This window comes from Heterocephalus glaber, unplaced genomic scaffold, assembly GCF_053883595.1.
Source record: "Heterocephalus glaber isolate CG9 unplaced genomic scaffold, H.glaber_assembly_v1.0 deba00001442, whole genome shotgun sequence".
NCBI lineage: Eukaryota > Metazoa > Chordata > Mammalia > Rodentia > Bathyergidae > Heterocephalus > Heterocephalus glaber.
Genome location: NW_028258296.1, coordinates 30999048 through 31020372, shown reverse-complemented (window position 1 = coordinate 31020372; position 21325 = coordinate 30999048).

Sequence of the window (21325 nt, the reverse complement as noted above, 5' to 3'; positions counted from 1 at the left end):
ATGCCTACTCTTCACCTGTCCATTAAACTTTAAAACATAGTCCTAAACCAAAATAGTCTGGCAATAAAATGACACAATTAGGATAGGATTGGCTAAGTAGAAGCAGAATCTTTATATGTAGATGAAATGGTCATCTACAGAGAAAATACTAAGAAATGTCTAGGAGCCCCTAGAACGTGTACTTGAATTTAGCAGGAATAGAAAACACAAAGTACATATAAAAATTCAGGTCTGTGTATACTTGCTATAAATGAAGAATTGGATATTGAATTTAAAAGTTATGTAGGAGTACAAAGGACCTAGAAAAGTAAAAAGAAAAAGAAAAAAAAAACAGTGTTGGAAGATATTTAATGCCAATTTTAAGACTTCCTCTAAAGCTACAGTAATCAAGGCAGTGTTGGCAGAAGGAAAGACATATAGATCATTGGAATAAACAGAAAATCTAGAAATAGAACCACACATATATGGTCCACTGAGTTTTGAAAGATTATTTAACATTAACATTTTATAGACTATAAACTCAGTTCAAGAGCAGAGGAAAAGACATCGTTTTCAGCAAATGGCACTAAAACACCTGGTATCCTTATATAAAAAATTAACCTCAACCCTTTATTTCCATACCTAAAAATAACTTGTAAGGATCTATGAACCTAAATAGGAAAGCCTAAAACTACAAAACTTTAAGAAGAAATTATAAGGGAAAATGTTCATGAATTTAGGGTAGGCAAGAACTTCCTAGGATACAAAAAAATATGATGTATAAAAGAAAAAAAATTGATAAATAAGATTCCATCAAAATTTAGAACTTTAAATGACATCATTAAAATGAAAAGTTGTCCTTAAACAGACCATATTTACAATGCATATAACCTATGACCGGAACATATAAAGAACTCTTACAGCTCATTAATAGACAACCCAATTAAAAAGTAGACACAAGAAGATGATAAATAGCCAGTACAGCACAAGGAAAGGTGTGCAACACTCGAATCAGAAAAATACTAATCAGTACAATAATAAGATTGAATTATACACTCATTAGGGAGATGAAGTTAAAAGTTTTAAAAGCCTTGTCATGACATTTTCTTTTTGTTGGATTCTCCCCCTTTGTATTTAATTTGTCACACCCAACAGATTCATTCTGCTGGGCTTCCTGGGGTTGTGATCCTCAATGTCTTTTCCTAGGATATATTGTCTAAAATTTTTTGGAGTGTTGGTTTAGTATTCATGAAGTTCCTAAAGTGCACTTTATCATGAAAGTATCTTATTTCTCCATCAATTTTGAAAGATAGTTTTGCAGGGTCCATCAATCTGGTTGGAGATTGTTTTCCTTTAGGGTTTGAAATACATCACTCCAAGCTCTTCTTGCCTTGAGGGTTTGTATTGAGAAGTCTGCTGTGATTCTGATGGACTTTCCTTTGTATGTGATTTGTTTCTTTTCTCTCACTGCTTGTAGAATTTTGTTCTTCTGTTGGGTTTCTAGAATCCTAACTATTATATGCCTATGTGTAGATTTTTTTTATCAAGGCTAGTTGGAGTCCTATAAGCCTCATTTATCTGTATGTCAAGTTCTTTTCCCCTGCTTGGGACGTTTTTCTGCCATTATTTCTGTGAACAGATTTTTGATGTCATCTGCACTCTCTCCTCTTTCTTCATTGACTCCAATTAGTCTTATGTTATTCTTCTTTGCATTGTCTAGCAGCTGCTGGATTGATTTCTCATGGTCCCTTACAATTTTAAAGCAAGTTTTCTTTTCCTGGTCACTAATTGCAATCTTATCTTCTATATCTGAAACTCTGTCCTCACATTGGTTCATTCTGCTGCACAGACTTTCAATGGAGTTTTTAATCTCCTGGAAATCTATTTGCATCTGTTTTATGGATTCCTTTTGCTTCCTATGTTGGGATTTCATCATGTTCCTTAGCTCCTCTATTTTTTTTATCTGTGTCCTCTCTAGATTTATTAATCATGTCTTGCACTATGGGCACAATCTTTGCTGTTATCTGAGAAATTATTTCCGATTTTTTTCCCAGATTCTCTTTTGTTGCCAGTTCAAGGAGTCCAGGTGGTTGAGTGTCAGATTTTTCCATCTCATTTCCCTTTGAGGTTGCTGTAGGTGGTCTGGAAGTCTGTTTTTGAAACTTGTATACATGTTTCTTATTTCCATGTAGGGGTAGGGGTGCGGCTGGGGCCTTTGAGGCTCACCTCCCCTGTCCTGGGAGCACTGGAATGGCAGCCCAGGAGCCTCCTCCTGGGCACTGGGATTGGTTCACCTCCTCCTGGGAGTGGTCCATCTCTGGACTTTTGAAACTCTCTATGAGTTCTTTGTGTATGTTATAGGTCCCTAGATAGAAAGATTTTTTTAAATAACTTTATTAGCAAACACACACACCTACAAAAATTAAAACCTTTCAAAGAAGAACAAGCAAGGGAAAAAAAACCCACAATAATATTCAAATACAGTGGAACTCAACCAAAACAAAACTGAAAAGCACTTAAACATTTTTCCATATAATTTTAAAAAGCATCTCAAGCACCAAGAAAACACCAGAGGATGTGATTTGTTTCAGAAAGATCCCCAAAACCAACACTGAACAAATAGTGGTCTGGAAAAAAGCTCCAGTTAGCTAGCAGATTCCACACAAGCCAAGCTTTTCCCTAATTTAAATTTCGATACAGTCATATGACACAATGGAAACACAATCCAAGAAATATGTTATTAGGCCATTTCATCCATGTGTATCCTTAATGACACTTTCAGTTTCTCACACTAGAGAAACTATTTTGTATTTACACATGTGTGTCCTATTTATTTCACTAAAGAGGATGGCCTCAATATGCATCCATTTATCTATAAATGCCTTTAGTTTCTCATTCTTTATGGCTGAGTAGTACTCCATTTTATAAAAAAAAACACACACAAAAAAACACATCTTCTTTATCCAGCTTCCAGTTAATGGGCACTTGGGCTGTTTCCAAGCTTTAGCTAATTCGGACTGTGCTGCTATAAACATGGGTGCACATATATTGCTGTGGTATGATTCTTTTAATTCTTTTGGGAAGATACCCAGCAGGGGGATAGCTGGGTCAAATGGGACCTCTAAGCCTAAGTCTTTGAGATATCTCCATAATGATTTCCACAGTGGTTGCACCAGCCTGCACTCCCACCAACAATGGAGAAGGATTCCTTTCTCCCCACACCCCTGACAACATTTGTTATTGGTTGATTTCTTAATAGCAGCCATTCTTTCTGGGGTGAGGTAGAATCTCAGTGTTGTTTTCATCTGCATCTCTCAAACAACGAGTGATGTTGAACATTTTTTCATATATTTATTTGCTGCTTTTACTTCTTTGTCTGAGAAATGTCTGTTCATTTCAGATGTCCATTTTTGAATTGGGTCTTTGAATTTGGGGGTTGGATTTTTTTCAGTTCTTTATGTATTCTAGATAGTAGCCCTTTGTCTGAGGTACAGTTGCTGAAAATTTTTTCCTGCATTGTAGGTTGTCTCTTAGCTGGTGGTTTCTGTTGCAGTGCAGATGCTTTTTAATAAGATAAGATCCCAGTTGTTGATTCTTTGTGCAAGTTCCCATGCCACGGAGGTTTTGTTCATAAAGTCTTGTCCTATATCAATGTCTTCAAGCGTTCTACCTAACTTATCTTCCAGCAAATTTAGTGTTTCTGTCTTAATATTTAAATCTTTAATCAACTTTGATCTCAATTTAGAGCATGAGAGAAAGATTTTTGAGCAAAACTCAGCTGTCAAGTACAACTCCTTTGCCTGCTTTTCTAATCTATTGATGGTTAGAATAGCTATGTACCAGTAACAAGGATGCTTATTCTGGACATGGGCAGCATATTTCTGCCTGACTGGCAGAATGCCTGATTAGTCAATGACAGAAAACAGAGCAGCACTGCCTACCCCTACTGTAGGCAGTTCTAATGCTGGCATAACAGGGCAGACCTGCCTGTTTGAAGTGGTTCTTACTCTGGGGTAAAAGGGTACAGTTGCCCCCATCCCCTGTCCTTGGCTGTTCTGGCTCTAGAAAATGGGGCAGTCTGCACATGCATCATGACCCCAACACTAGATGGGCTGCCACATTGCCAGATCTCAGTTTGAGTGGTCCCCGTGCCCACGACATGACTCTGGTTTGGGATATGCATTTGCAAATGGCAGGATGACCCTAGCATGGGGCGGGCAGCTCAGAAAACCTGAGCATGAGGGACCTAAATAGAATCCTAGCTTTTCTCTGTTTTTTTTTTCCTTTCTTTTTCTCTTTCCAAAATTACTCAAAGGAGATCTTAAAGGTTACCTCTTATATGATTATGGGTAATTCATTGTCTGTCCCCAAAATGTCACTTTTAGGTTCTATTTTATGAACGTGGGACTGACAAAAGAGGATTCTATAAGGTTGATTTTTCTCCAAATGTGAGTTTAAGAATAAAAAGACAGGCCTCAAGCTTAGTTTTATAATAAGGAGTGAAAATAAACAAAGATCTTATTTACCAATTTATGGCTCATCTCTCTTTCCTCCAATAACTCTTATTGTTCATAAGTCTAAAAATATATAGTTTAAAAATGTTAACTATATTATGCTTTAGTTCTCATGAGTCATCTAATATGATCATTAAAATGTGTAAATAAGTAACTATAAAAAGGATTAATGCTTATGAATGTTCATAAGCATCTAAGTCATTAGTTACTACATATAAATTGAAGTATTCTTGGCTACCTAAGGATTATAAAAAGATAATATATTTTGGTCTACTAAATGTGTTTTCAAAATTATTAATATATATTTAAATATTAATTCCTTATCTAACAGTTAAATTTCTATAATGTAATTTTATTTAAAAATAATATTAAAAGTTTGGTCTTCAGGGCCCAAAACATTATAAGGCAAAACACATCTGAGTGGCTGAAAAAGCAGCTGCATGAATCAATCTGCTTCAGTTTTCTCTACTGATGGGTAAGTTTTCCAGTTTTTTCCCAGAGTCTTAGTGTGCCCCACCTCAACAAATATAATTTTAAAATTATTATATATAATTAAGTTGGCTATAAATTAAAATTAAAAGGTTAACTTCTCTATTTCTGGAAAAAGAAGGTTCACTTAAAATATTAAAATGCTCTTGGTTAAAGTTAGAAAAACTTCATTAAAAAACAAAGGTTTTATATTTTATCAAGATAACCTTTTGCATTTTCCATGGTTACACTTTGGTAAATTAAGAAACTGAGCTTTGGGGCCGGCAATTTAGCTCAGTGGTTCCACCGCCTGCCTCGCAAGTGCAAGCACCCGAGTTCAATCCCTGGTACCAAAAAAGAAAGAAACTGAACTTTAAGAGTTAAAGATTAGTATTATTTTTATTGAGACAGTGTCTCACTTTGTCATGCAGGCAGGCCTTGAACTCACCATGTAGCCCAGGTTGGCCTGGAACTTGTGGAGATCCTCCAGCCTCCACCTCCCAAGTGCCAGGATTACAGGCATGCACCACCATGCTCAAAAAGAGCTAAAGATTGTTGAACTGTTTTCACTAATCAAGTTAAATGAACATCTTTTAGCTCAGTTTGTGACAAACCCTGTATATTTTTATTTTTGGTACCAGAGATCAAACTCGGGTCCTTGCACTTGCAGGGCAGGTGGCAGAAACACTGAGCTAAATCCCCGGGCCCAAACCCTATCTATTTGAGATTATAGATATATATCCATCTGAATATAAAATATTCTGTAAAACTAAGCTTTAAAGTTAAATTTATTACATGCAAAATAAATATTTTCTCTCTCTCTTCTCTCTCTCTCTCTCTCTCTCTCTCTCTCTCTCTCTCTCTCTCTCTCTCTCTTTCTCTCTGTTGGTTTTTGGTTTTTTCAGACAGGGTCTCTCTATATGGTTCCAGCTGATCTTGAACTCACTATGTAGCCCAGGCTGGCCTTGAACTGGCTGGGTAATTGTGACTTGTTAATTACAAGATCCCAGACACATGTGCAGAATAGTTCCCAAAGCCCTATACATAGATTTCTTGCAAGAACTCAAGCAGGTTTTCAATAGGATGTCCTGGATGTGACATCAGCCTGAGGTGTGGGGTCCAAGCACTGCTTCTCTGGACTCACATGTAGAAGTTCTTGTGGTTTCTTCGAGATTTAGACAGAATAAAAGGATACATTGCTGTCAAGAAGACTTGGCTATCGTAGCTTTCCATGATAGCCCATGTTGTGTTTCCCAGATATGGCGTGTACTTTTATTTTTGCTCTTACCTTCTTCTCCTGTTTATTCAGCCAAAGTGCTCTCTTCAGAGCCAGATTCTCTCCCATTCTTAACTTTTACTTTCTTAAATAACTTTTGCCACTGCTTTTTGCTCATTTCCTTCAGTTCTTTGTTCAAAATGAGAAGAACCTGGAATCCAACTCTGGAAGGAGAGGTATCACCAAACCCAGTAATGTTTAGTTGGTGAACCACTTTTTAGAACCAAGCTACCCAATAACAGAACCAATTAAGTTCATGAACCAAGGTAGCACTGTATTTAATAATTCAGTATTGGAAATAAGGTGTAATTCTAATAATATGCAGTTAACATAAAGAAAGGAGAGAAAAGAAGCTAAAGTGAAAGAAAAAGAATGAATAGCAATATGGTAGAATTAAACCCATGTTATTAAGAAATTAATTATAGGTTGTCTAAAAAGCTATAATTAAAAAGGCAGAAATTGTCAGGATGTAGAAAAATATAAGATACAACTCTTCACTATGTACAAAAATTATTTTGAATGTAAAAACATAGGTAAGTTGATTTTAAAAAGATATAAATAATAAACATAAGAATTCTAGCACACCTACATGAATAACAGAAAAAGTACACTTTAAAATAAGTTATATTACCAGGATATGAAAAGAAAATAGAGAACCAAAATTTAACAGAACACTAACCTGCAAGCAGACACTTTTGTGGCAAGCAAGACTAGGAAAAGGAAACCTAAACTATAATTGATGAATTGCTGGAGTCTGATCATGAACAAACCTCAGGTACAAAAACCCCAGGGAGATCTAGCCATGGGGCTGCAGCTGGGGCCCACATTTCTCTGAGTTTTACCTCCAAGCTTGCTATGTGGTTCTCACAGTGAAGATATCTACTTTTTTTTTTTTCTAAGAAGGTAAGTGGCAGGCAGCACTTACAATGAATGACTCTAATGGCAACTGTCACATCATGATGACTTCAGGTAATTATTTGAAAGATAGCATTTAGGAAACCTGTAATCATTTTATGGGCAGGGGTCCTGCATGTGAATAAAGAACTGTTTCTTAATTGACATGATTATATTAGCCAGCACCCTAAGGACACAGGTAAGCAAGCTTTAAATTGTCAGTTGCTTTCATTTATTTCATTTGCCTTTGTTAATTTCTTTGGTTCATAATTCACCCAGTGGCAGTAAAGAGAGTAATTTTTATTTATGTTTCCTTCTATTTAACTGGCAGACCTCAGAACTGACATTTTATAATAAAAACTATTGTAAGTCATTGTGTTCTTATTTGTGTTTGCATTTTTTTATTAAGGCTATAGGAAAGTAGCTGCTCTAGTCCATGTTTTCCTTTGCCTTATGAAGCAATATTTATTTTTGTATTTCTTAAGGGATATTAGCTATAAGTGGTAATGCTGGTTCTCTTGGACTGTGAATTTTATGAGAGCTATGTTACTCTTTGAAAATACTGTATACCTATTGGCTTGTTATATCTATCAAGGCTAAGGGGAGTTTTATCAGACCTTAGCTGGCCTAGTGGAAAGGAAATATCTAATTCTAATTTCCATTAGCCATTCTGTATGACCTAGGTAGTTGAAAACAGAACAACAACAACAACAACAAAAACTAAGAAGCATTTATGAAGTTCACAGTTCAGGGACATTGAAAGACTGAGAATCATTCACAGAATTACAGAAAGCTCCCTTCCCCTCCCTACACACCTAACTACTACATCACTGACTAATTGCCACAGTTCTTTCTACTCAGTACATCTTGTTTAACTTTCAGCAAGATGTTCCCAAAACTATTGAAAGGCAAAACAAAAAACAAAAAACAAAAAAACAAAGTCTAAAAGGACAAAATAAGCATCAGACCCAGATATGGCAGGAATGTTGGGATTTTCAGACCATGAAATTAATAAACTATGACTAATTTGTTCTAGATTCAAATAGATTAGGTTGACAGTAAAGAATAATAGATGAATAGTTTAGCAGAGAGATGTAAATGCTAAGAAAGAATAAAAAAATACTATAGTAGAAATGAAAAATACTTTTGAAGCATCATTAACAGACAGGACACAAGAAAAGAATCTCTGAATTTCAGAATATGTTAATAGAAACATCCAAACTTGAAAAGTTTTCAAAAGTTTTTAAGTTCTTTACTTGAAAAGTAAAGAGAAGAAGACTGAAAACAATAACAGAATATTCTATTACCATGGGGCAACTACTAAAGACATAACATATGTGTAAATTTAATACCAGAAGAAAAAACAGTGAACCAGTAGAAATATTTGAAGAAATAATGACAGAATTTCTCCCCAAATTATTTTCATACACCAAACCACAAATTTAGGAATCTCAGACAATTCCAATAAGGAAAAAAATGTACATGCATATATATTTTATGATACATACACAGTGGTACCTCAGTTCATGAATGATTTGTTTGTAAACAATTTTGATATGCAAACAGAAGCATTTGGCAAAATTTTTTTTGTTTGCAAATTCTGTACTGGATGACAAACATGACAAGTAGCCACCTTTTCCCACAGAAACACAAACGTGGCCATCTTTTCCAGAATTGTAGAACAAATTAAGTTTATGAACCCAGGGACCACTGTATATACATATATATATTTATATATATATGATCAAATTCAAACTTAAGAAGATCAAAGGTAAAAAGTTTTGAAAGAAACCAGAAAGAATAAAAGAGAATCCTCTCTGACTTCTTGTCAGAATCTAGGCTAGCAAGAAGAGAGTGGATACAGTGGTACCTTGGTTCATGAATGCATTTATTTGTGAATAATTGGGCTTCTAAACAGAGCATTTGGCAAAAAAATTTTTTTGTTTGTGAACTCTGCATTAGGTGACAAATGCAACTGCAGCCATCTTTCCCGTGTGAACATGAACATGAACATGAACATGAACATGTGAACATGAACGTGAACATGAACATGGCCATCTTTTCCAGAATCATGGAATGATTTGTTCAAATACAAGATACCAGCTATACTGAGTTTTGAGAAAGAACACCTAAAAGTCATACTTTTCAAAATAATCCTTTAAAAATGAAGAAATGACAACTTTCTCTGACAAAAGTCGAGAGAACTCCTTTTCATTAGACCTGCCTTGTAAGAAATGTTCAGAAGTTTTTCAGAGAGATGGAAAATGGTACAAGGCAGGAACTCCAGTCAATATAAAGAAAGGAAGAGTATCAAAGAAGGAATAAATGAAATTAAAATATGAATATATCTTTTTTATTCTTATTTGTCTGACATAATAGTTTGTTCAAAATGGTAATGGCAAAAATGTGTTCAATTATGTATGTGTATATGCTTATATATTTGTATGTATAAGTGACAGCAATGACAGAAAAGAATTGAAATGTGTTATTTATGTTAGGGTAAACTGAGGCACGACCAAGACCACCGAATCAGGCGGAGTCCAAGCAGCAAAAGGAATTTATTTCAGCCTAGGTGTAGGTGGGCCAAGGGTGAAAAGACCATTGGCTCTGAGGGCGGGGTCAAAGGAGACTTTTATAGGGCGGTTTGTGTAGGGGACGGGAGATCATCAGGAGAGAGTGGAAATTTTTCAGACTCGAGGAGGGGGAGGTTGAGACTTGAGGAAGGGGAGGTCTGTTGGGGTACAGGATGTTTCTTGTGGTTGGTGGGCACCCAGGCCTGTAGGCGTTGCTGGGTACAGTAGGCACATGTTCCTCTCGAACCTGTGTTTTGTCTTCCTGTTTCTGTACCTTTCTTGCAGATGTGAAGAGCTCAGTGCATGGCTGCTGTGACATGTTTTTTCTGATCTGCTTGGATGATGGACCTGACAATGTATATGTAACAACTCCCTAAAAGAATATAATCGTTATATACCGCAAACGTGTGCTAATAAAAATAAAAATTAAAAAGAGAAGGGCTGGAGGGTTAGCTCAGTGGCGCCAGTGCCTGCCTGGCAAGCTCAAGGTCCTGAGTTCGATCTCTGATTCTGGGGAAAAAAAAAAAAGAGATGAAATGGAGGAATTAGGAATATTTGTTATTTTAAGGTGCTTTCAGTACACATGAAATAGAATAGTGTTATTTGAATTAGCTATAAAAGTTAAAAAGAAAAGACATCCCTAAAAAGAGTAAAACTATGGAGATAGTAAAATATCACTGGTTGCCAGGGGCTGGGGAAAGAGGAATGAACAGGCATAACAGAGGGAGCTTTTAGGGTAGTGCAATTATTCTGTATGATACTACAAAAATGGGTATATATTAGTGCTTACAAGAGCTCACAGACTCCTCAGAAGACTGTACATGCTCTGAATCAGATTTAATGCTGGACACAAAAATTTACAAGATTGGTCTACAGTGGTCACCCGTGGAGTCAAATGTAGAAGAATGCAAAAGATCTGTCCACATGTTAGAGATCTGCAGAGTCCAGCCAAAGGCCGGAGCCTGAAGGATATGTGACAGAAAACCTAAGGGTCTGTGCGGGGAGGCTGCAGGGTCAGTCCTAGAAGCTAAAGAGTCTGCACCAGCAAGGCAAAGGTCAGTGCTGAAAGCTGAAGTATCTGCACCCAAAGCCAGGAGACAATGCCCAAGGCAAAAGTGAAGACCAGAGTTCCTCCAAAGAGAACAGCAACCATTCTTGGCAAAGGTGAGGACTGGAACCCTTAGAAGAGAACAGCCAAAGCTCCTCTGAGGAAAATCAACTGCAAAAAAAGTTCTTCCATGGAAAATCAGCTAAAATCCTTCCCTCCCATTCTACTTTTCATAACATTTGGTCAACAATTTTTCTTAAAGTGGGTCTTCCATGCCCAGAACCATGTTGGGCGTTCCCCACTTGAATTGACAATAATCAATTAACCACCACTATACGTATATATTTTTTTCAGGATGAGAGAAACTTGTATGAATATTTTTAAATTGAATTTTTTAGACATCATGAGATTAATAAAAGTTATCCTTGGCCTCTACAATTAAAAGAGCTGCTCAAAGTGGTGGCCATTGGTTTCCAGACATTTACTAGTATGGCAAACTGCTGCTTGGGTATCCTTGGTCACTGAGATTGCTGCACATGCTTTTTCAGTTTCTTCTCTAAGGGCTCACAGTGGGTTTTCTGCAGTATAGGACATCCTCTAGGGTCCCCCATATGAAGGTAACACCATCTATTGAGAAAAATCATACAATTTTTCCTTTCCTGAAGTGTGTATACATTTGTGGAATGGGATACCCATAGAATGTATAATACCAAGAGTGAATGCTAGCATAACCTATGGACATGTCAATCTAGGTTCATCAGCTGTAAAAATGACCACTCTGTTGTAAGATGTTGATACTAGGGAGGTTGTTGATTCATCAAGGCAGGACTGTATATGGGAAGCCTCGGTACTTTCCTCTCAATTTTGATGTGAACCTAAAACTTCTCTAAAACTCAAATTTAAAAATCAAATATGTGTATGTATTTATGCAAAATAAAAGGAGAAATTAAAAAATTAGTAATTATAGTTCAAGAGTTCAAAAGTTTTCTGTCACTGGCAGAAGTAAACAAATGTCATCAAGGATGTAGATGACATATAGGCACTTTTAGCCAACATAATTGACATAAATAGAGGAATCCACTCAATAGTAATAAGGGTGCACTGATGATTTACCAAGATATATTTGTTAACAAAACAACACATTTTAAAACAGCAATTCATTTAAAATATTTTCTGACTATAGTCCAATTAAATTCCAAATAACCAATAAGGAAAATAAATAGGAAAAAAGCACACGTGTTTAAAAACTAAACAATATATTTCTAATCACTTAGTGAGTCAAAGAAGAAATCATATAAAGAAAGAGAAAATATTTTGGACTGAATTAAAATAAAAACATTTTGTATCAAACTTTTAAGATAGATGCATGCATAGAAAGCCATGCTTTGGGGGAAGTTTAGTGCTTCCAGCACTTAGAGTAGAACAAAAGTAAGGAAGGTTCAAATATCTCACAAAGATCTTGAATCTAAATATATAATTCTTACAATTCAATAATTAGAATATATCAATTTGAAAGGAGATTTGAACAAACACTACAAAAATAAGTATGAAAGGCCAGCAAAAACATGATTAACATCATTAATCATCAGGTTAATGAATACTAAAACTGCAATGAGATGCAACAGCACACACAGAAGTGGGACCACAATTGAAAACATGACATTACCATTGTTATTAAGGATGTGAAACAACTGAAATTCTCATACAGTGTTGGTAGCAGAAATGTGAAATAGTACTACTGTAGAAAACAGTTTGGCACTTTTATATGGAATTAAATATACTCCTAACATATAATACAGCACTTCTCTTGGGTATTAAATTAAACTATAGATCCACGCAAAGACTGGTGCAAGAACATTTACAGGAGATGTGTTTATATTAGTCCAACCTGGAAACAACCCACTTTCTATCACTAAGTGAAAAGAAAATAGAGTATCCATAAAGGGAATCCTACTGATTATAATAGAAAGGAACTATTTATACATCCCAAAATGTGAATGAATCTCAAAGGCATTTTGCTAAACAAAATAAGCCAGAAACAAAAGAGTTCAAATATGATTTTTATTGATACGAACGTTCAGGAAATATAAATGTATACTGCATTGATAGCAGACCAGTAATTCCTGAGTTTAGAGGTGAGTTGAGAGTGGGGATTGAAAAGACAGGGACAAAAAGAATCTTTTTGGATGATGGAAATGCTTTATATCATGTTTGTGGTGATAATTAAGTGGGTATTTACATTTTGGGATTACACATTTAAATCTTTACCCTAAATTATGCCTTAATGAAACTGATATCGAAAATGTAGTCCAATGAAAACTTCAAAATTCAGATAAAATTTCAATAATTGGTTAGATGCCATTTAAGAGATATTTCCAAGACCAAAGGATTCAGAAAAATTGTAAAATTTAAATGAATAATCAAAAGCATAAAAGGCAAACAATGAAATAAAGCTGTTGTAAACAATGAGGAGGCAGGAGCAAGGGTGCCTACAAAAGATTCTCAGGGACCCAAGGACAGGAGCAGTAGGGTGTCCTCACCATTCCAGAACAGCAGCAGTGCAGGAAGGGACTGTGGTTGGGACCAGGGAACAAAGGGGAAATCAAATCTCCCTTCTTATCTTCCTCCATGCCTCTCACAAGCCAAACCCTAGGGAGACAACTGGTATAATCCTCCGAGGCCAGCTTCTGAGACAGCAGACTGAGCATAGAACGGCATGTATGAGGGGCACAGGTCACATGTGCACAATAATCAGGCCAAGGCCTTTTTAAAGACACAGACACAAGAGTAACGAGGTAAAACAAAATAAAATAAAGCTCAGAAATCCCTCACACATGCATGTCCTCTCTCAAGTGTTAATATGCTTTTATGAACTTAGAGTAGAAAAACAAAAATTATTAATACTGACTTAAACAAAAAGCAGAATTTACAAGAAGTTAAGAAGTATCTTAGTTTTTATTTATTTATATTGAGGTAGGATACAATAAATAAAGGTAGGTAAGAAGGATATGGGGAAAAATGACAATTTTTAAATTATACTTCTAAGAAAAACTACAGGTTTGGGACACAAATGTTAGTCATTTATCCTGTTCAAGAAATGCACTAAAAAAAAATCCTAAATTTCTGAACACAATAAGTGTAAGTTCATTCTTAATATACCTCTAAACTGTGTTTCTTTGCACAGAAATTAGGAGCATATCTCAGCTTCAAACACATGCAAATGATTTACATCCCAATATAACCACTGAGGTAGATAACCTGAGAAATAGGAATACACGTCCAAGATTACCAATCTTGTAGACATCCTAAAGACCTAAATAAACCCAGTTCTAGACCGCAGTATGATTCCCTCACTGAGGGCTTGCATTCTGTTCTCTCTGAGTATTTTCTTTTAACATTCTGCCTAGTGGGGGATTGCCAGGAGTTCAAGGTTAGCCCGGGCTGCACAGTGAATTGGCCAGAATGAACAACATACCAAGATCTATCTCAAAATACCAAAAACCCCAAAATCAAAAATCCTGGTAAACCTCTTTATCCCTCTCACTCACATGTTTTGAAAATTCTTTTTTCTGTGATGGAAGTCAGCAAATCTATAACTTATTCCTTTGGTGGGGTTATCTAAGGTTCCTCCATCTCCATTTGGGGAAATTTCTCAGTCTCTGTCTGGTGACAGTATTATTTGTTTCAATGTGCATATCTAAGTTTTGTAGGTTTTAAATGTACACTGAAATAAAATGGCATTATGTCAATTATCAATGTATAAAAGTGTGTAAAATTAAATTTTATAAGAACTACAAATGCTGTAGTAGTGGTTCTGACTTATTCAGCTTCCTTCCAATAGTACTCAAAAATTTTCAAAAATATTTTTGTGTTAGTTTTCTTCTTTTCATTGAGATTAAATCAACAATAGAACTGTTTCAAAGAGTAAAGAAGTTCTATAGACTAACAAATGTCATCATGACCTCTTAGATACCCTGTACATGGCTGGGCAGAGTGGATATGTTGCCCCTCTTCTGAATCCTAGTCACTCTCTTTGAAAGTTGCTGAATTTTAAATGCAAAGTTATAGAAGTGAACGTGAGAGTGTGCATCTGTACATGCATGTATATATGTAATATATACATACATTCATATGATATGAATTTTATATATAAAAATTTAAAAAGAAATTCTTCCTCAATTAAACCCTGATTACGCTGTCAGTCAATTCTTGCCATGATTCTCCATGGTCCTGGCTCTCACTTCTCCCTTGTTACATTCTCCTTGGTTATAACTGAAGTGAATGTTAGGCAGCATGCCCTCTCTAGGGACAGAATAATTTGTCAAACCCGCTTTTGGCTGCACCAAGCTTGGGAGCCAGACGTTTGTTTTAGTCTAGGCTCACTTTTTTTTTTAGTAATGTAATTCAATCAAAACATGAAAATTTTCTGATCTATTTGCTTTCAGTCAATTTCATATGCCAGTAAACATACCCAAAGTTTATTCTTAGTCATAGTTCTCAAGCCAGATTGATTTATTTTCTTCTAGCTCTACTGCCCCTCTCTTTTAGTATTATGATGAATACCTTTAGGCCATCTGAAATAAGAGGTGGAAAGATCACACTCTTTATCTGATCTCTTTTGTAGGGATAAATCGCTTTGTTCTCTGAGAAGTTTTACTGAGCCTTTGATGCTCAAAGTAGTTTTCAAACTTATCTTTTACTCTCGGAGGTCTAAGAATAAGTCACCTTTTCCAACCTTGGAGCCTCCAAATGTATAGTCTCTCTGTTATCTCTTATTTCTTCATGTAAGCCAGTCAGTTTTTCCTTGAATTGATCCCTTTATTTTAACATTTTACCAAAGGCAGCCAATGGTAGTCAATATAAGCATTCTTATTACTTCCAATCAATTTATCTAGTAACTCTCAACAGGAGGCAATTGTAAAAAACATTTTTTGTTATCATAACTGGGATGATAGGATCAGCATCTAGTGGAAAGAGACCAGAGATGCTACTAAACATCCTATAATGCACTGGAAAGACCCACAACAAAGAATTATCTGGCCCAAAATATCAATTGTGCCTTTGTTGAAAAGCTGTCTAGAGACACAGTATCAGGAGGTACATGATCTGTCCTGTGATTTATACATGATAGTATTATTAAATGTTGTATTGTTGTGTAACATGAGTTGCCATGTTTCCAACTCTTTTCTTTTCCTTCCTTCCTTTCTTTCTTTCTTTTTTTTCTTTCTTTTTTCTTTCTTTCTTTCTTTTTTTTCTTTCTTTCTTGTGATTGCTGTTTTTATTTTTGTTTTTGTTTTCCTTCCTGTCTAATGCTAAGCTAATGCCATAAATCCTAAGGCTTTTGTTCCATTGATTCCTCACTTAGGATAACAACTTCTTTGTCCAGGCTAGCCCACGTACTTTAAGAAAAAAAATCCAAAAATACAGAATAACATATTAACACAAAACTGTACTGTAATTGTTTCTAGACACATTTCTTTCAAGGCCTGGTTGACAGACTTCAGTTCCTTATGTTCTTCAGTATCTCAGAGTCCTCTAATTAGAAGGCAGATGAGGCAAGAGGGGGGATAAAATTCATTAACAACAACAACATCATCAACAACAACAACAACAACAAGGGTTTTAAACCTAAAATAGCACATGAGATTTTCATTCACTTTCTTTGACCTGCTATAGCACCTATACTTACTTTGTTTCCAATGTTAATATAAAAGTCTCTTAAGCAATTTGATTTCTTAAAAAGAAATTACATTATCCTTACTTCAAAAGTAACATGACTTTTAGGAGAAAATGTTTATTAATCAAAGAAGGAAATGCAACTGCCCATTCTTGAATGAATATTGCCAACTTGTTCATGTGACTCTTTCTATGTTTCCCTTCCTGTAATCTCTTAGCCTATTATTTTTTTCAGATATGTTAATACTTTCAATTACTGTCTTGTAAATTATATCACCTTAGTTGGCTCTGAATATATCTACTGTGACTTGTTTGTTCATTTGAAGATTGAATATGTACAGGAAAAAATGTACCCTAAATTCAAGGCTTTTATTAGCCATCAATTGTCTCTCCCATGAGGTCTTTATTTTAGCAAAAATTATTGTTTCTCTTTTGAGCTAAATGAAGAGGATGCAAGAGTTTGTGAATTCTTACACCTAGAGAGTAGCCAAACTACCACTGTCATGACAGAACTTCACCCAATTCACCAGATAGTGTGCTATCCACATCTGTGGTTGGTGAAAATGTAAATGCTTCTAGTAGTACGATCGGTAAAGGAGCTACAAAAGCATACTAAGAGAAAGACCCCATTATTGGATACTTGCTACACAGAGGGAATTGGGTGGGACAGGAAGAAAATGGCAGCCTCAGGAGCTTAGCCTGCATTCCTCTTCTAGTTTCCTTATTCACTTATTCAATAAGTATGGCTTCAGCTATGTCCGAGGCAGGTTTCTAAAACCTGCGGATACATCAGTGACTGAAACAAAGACACTCTTCTTGAGCTTATATTCTAATGGGAAAAAGTACACAATGAACATAGTAAAATATATATAGAGAGAATGTTAAATGATAGAGTTAGTAATTCCTAATCATAGTGATTTTGACTGGAAGAAATAGTTCCACTGGAGGAAAATATGGACTCAGAAAAGACTCTTTCCAGCAAGAGTGGTTGTGGCATGAAGAGAGATAAGAGATGTAAAATAAATGGGTTTTTATTGTTTTCTCTTTAATATAAGAGAAATAATTGTTTTTAAACCAATAGGAAAGAGTTTAAACATACAGAAGTATATAGGCCAGTTAGTGTAGTGAGAGTACAGAATTGAGAGGAAGTAGAATTCATGTCAGAAAGTTAACTTGTCTTTCACTAAGAGTTTATATAAAGCAAATATTTTTATTATATTCATCACTTCCCAGACACCTCCTCTTCTCCCTCCCCCCTCTTTTCTGTTTCTCCTTGGTTTTGTTTTGTAATCTGCAAGTACAAGTATGCAAGTATATTCTATTGAATGACATCACGAGGTGATGTTTTTTAAATTATATGAAAGGATTTTAAAGTGTTTTAATTTTCTGTTTGTTTCTCAGAAGTATAGAAGTCTATTCCTTCATATTCCTTTGCATCTTAATATGGCTAACTTTGAAATGACATCAAATGACATTAAGAATTGAAAAAATTTATCCAAATATCTTTTTGAACCTTGAGAATATGGTTTATCTGATCCTGCTTTTAGAAATCTAGGCTTCTGCTAAGCCTTTGTCTATGCTCATGCTCCCTCATTTTCTTCTCTTCACAAATGGCACTGATCATGTGAAAGGAAAATAGCAAAGGTTACCCTACTCTGCAAATAAGGTAACTCATCTAATTCTAATAACTATAGTCTAATCTTAGCTCTGCCAATAATACTAAAATAATTGAAAACCACACCATGAACAAGTCTAAAAGCATCAAAGTGACATAAAACTAATTAATCACTATCAATTTAATATGTGCCCTATCCATTCAACCAGCTCAGCTCCTCTTGACTTTGTGGATGATATTCACTTGGCTCACTGTGCACATCAATTTTGCAGAGAACAGAATTCTGTCTCTCCTCTACTTACAAAAGTAGTTCAGTATTGTGAACTCTCTATAATAATTCAACAGGTCAATGCCATCATCTCTCAGAAACTACCTCCTCTTTTTAAATGAGTGCATGAACCAGAGATGTGAATTTGCATCACAGAGTTTTAAAAGTGTTTCTGGACTGTATTTCCTTTCTGAAAATGTTCATTTTTTTCTAAAGATCACAATTAGACCTTTTCAATGTTGTCTCCATTTTTTAAGGAGCACTTCAAGTCCAATGATATTTTATACTTTATTAATGTGATATAAATGCTATTATGTAAAAAAGTATAGTAAATCTATTTAAAAATAAACATATTCGCCATCCTCAATGCTCATTTATGTTTATTTAACACACTGTCAAGTGAATTATCATTTCTTTTTATCTTAAATTTAAAAACAGACTTCAGTTTTTCAGTAAATAAATCTACTATGTGATCTTAAGAAAATTGCTGAAGTATTCAAAGCATCTATTTCTTTATCAATGACAAGGGGTAAATGATACCATTTACCCCACATAGTAACAGGCTTAAAATGTTAGAGAAATGTTCTTATTCTTCTTGCTATAATTGCTCAGTTGTTGTGAGACCTGAAGTGTGTTACAAGCACATCTGACCCACTCTTCAGGAAGAAACTCCAAAGAAGGTCTAGACCACAAGTCCCAGGGTCATTGTATCTGCAATAATGGAGAATGAACTGTGAGAGGGTGTTAATTATAGGACAGTAAGAATTTTAAAGTACATGGATAGAGCTCCTTGTGGAGGGGATCACCTGGGTCATGAAATACCGCAAACTCCATCAGCAGAGTAAGCATGATGCTTTAGGGTCATTTTCCCCTTTGACATGTGCCCTGGCCTTAAAAAAGGAGGAAGTTTTATGATATCTGCATGTGTATATAATCCCAAGCTTATTTTCTCAGTCTAATCTTCACTGAATAAGGATTTTGAAATGTATATTCACCTTGAGAGTATCAATTTGAAGGGCTCCTGACCTAAGAGGTCTAGTTCTCTCCCAGTTCCTTTGCAATCATTCATATGAAAGCCAGGCAAATTCCCACTGCAACTTTAAAATGACCCTAAGCTAGAAATTGGGCTTTGTTCCTTTGTGTCTCTCTCTCTCTCTCTCTCTCTCTCTCTCTCTCTCTCTCTCTCTCTCTCTATATATATATATATATATATATATATATATATATATACACTAACATATGTTTAGAATATGGGACAATCTTTATACCATGGTTTTTCATTCATATTGTGAAAATAGTGCTATGTTATTCTGGGTCTTCCAGATCAATCACTATTTTTCAGTTATCATCCCTAAAGTTGGCAGGATGATTGTAGAAGATTAGGTTAGCTGTCAAAAATGTTCACATTTTGTGGGTGGATTTATTGCTCACCACCCCCCTGCCCCCACCTTGATTCTGCACTGGGCTGCAGGGTAAGCTTTGGCCAGGGTTGTGTTATTTAGACAATGATGCAAGCAAAGTCTTGGAAAGTGCTGGTGTGGGGGCATGCTTTCCTGCACTATATCCTTCTCCTTGCAAAACAGATGCCCCATATTGCATGTTGGTCCCAGAAGGAGGATGAGATGCACAGAGCACACCAGAGTTTGTTTCATAGCCCAAACTAATCACCTGCAAACAGAGCTTCAACAGTAAGTGACTATTGTTTTAACCCACTGAGTTTAGGAGGTTCTGATGTAGCATTTTTGACATACAGCAATAGTGGAGTTAATAGTCACAATATGTTACATTGGACCACTTAGTAAAACTTGTGTTAGTTTCCACACTTAAGTTATTGAATATTTAGTTAAACTCAACCCACCTAACAAAGAATCATTACAGGAAGTCCTGATAAATATAGCCAATAAAGTAGGAACATATGAAAAAGCAGCTAGATGTCTCCCGCTTACTTTAGGTCACATAATTCCTATTTAAGATATTATTTTAAATGGAAAATAAATCCTTACAACTGCAGTTGTATTTAGCACATTCTTTGACAGATATTACTGGTGCTCTATCCTAGTCCCCATCCATAAGTCCTTCTTCCTTCTTCCAGTTTCAGTTATTGTTTTAGGAATACCTTGGGACCCAGTTCTAACAAAATATCAGTGTTTAAATATATATGTGGTACTTCTAGGATAAACATTTTAATTAAGAAATCTCAGGCTTTCCACCACTCTTGCACTTTCTGGATGGAATATAAACACCATCATGAGGGACACAGGTGCAACAGCAATTTTTGTGACCATGAGCTGACATATGAAGGAGAGGCCGAGAGATGTACACAGATGGTGGCTCTACCATTACTGAGTTTCTGACCAGTGTTGCCAGCATTCTGTTTCCAGACATCTGGTTATATATGAAAAATTAACTTCTCCTCAAGTCATTACTGGATAGTCCTCTGCTACCTGTAGCATTAGTAAGCCTCTCTATTACATTTTACAGCAAATTAAAGAGGAAGTTAAGATACACCACAGCACAAAGTTCCCATATTAAGCTTATTAGCATAGTTAGTCTTAGTAACCAAAGTTGTCATCATACATCTATCACTCTGAAATCCCTCAACACCTGTATTACCTGAAAATAAAAGTGGTAATACTTGAATTAAATGAATTAATTTCTAAAGTTCTTGCTGAATTCAAAGAAACAAAAGATGCTTTAAGATCAATGTCTACACTGTTGGTGAATGAACAAAAGAGAAATGATTAAAGATGAACTGATTTTGAAAAGGTTATCCATATATCAAAAGCTCAAAACATCAATACCAAATATTCAGTAGAATTTAGGCATGCTGTAAGATACAATTAACTTGTCTTCAGAGTATTAGAGGTTTCCCTTGTAAACCTAATTGTGCACTCTTTCCATGACTTTCTTGTACTCACAATAGAGATTAGGAAATCGTTAGCTTAGTCATTAATTGGTAAAGATTTCTTTCCACCAGTGAATTTTTATTGAATATTAACACATGATAAACCCTA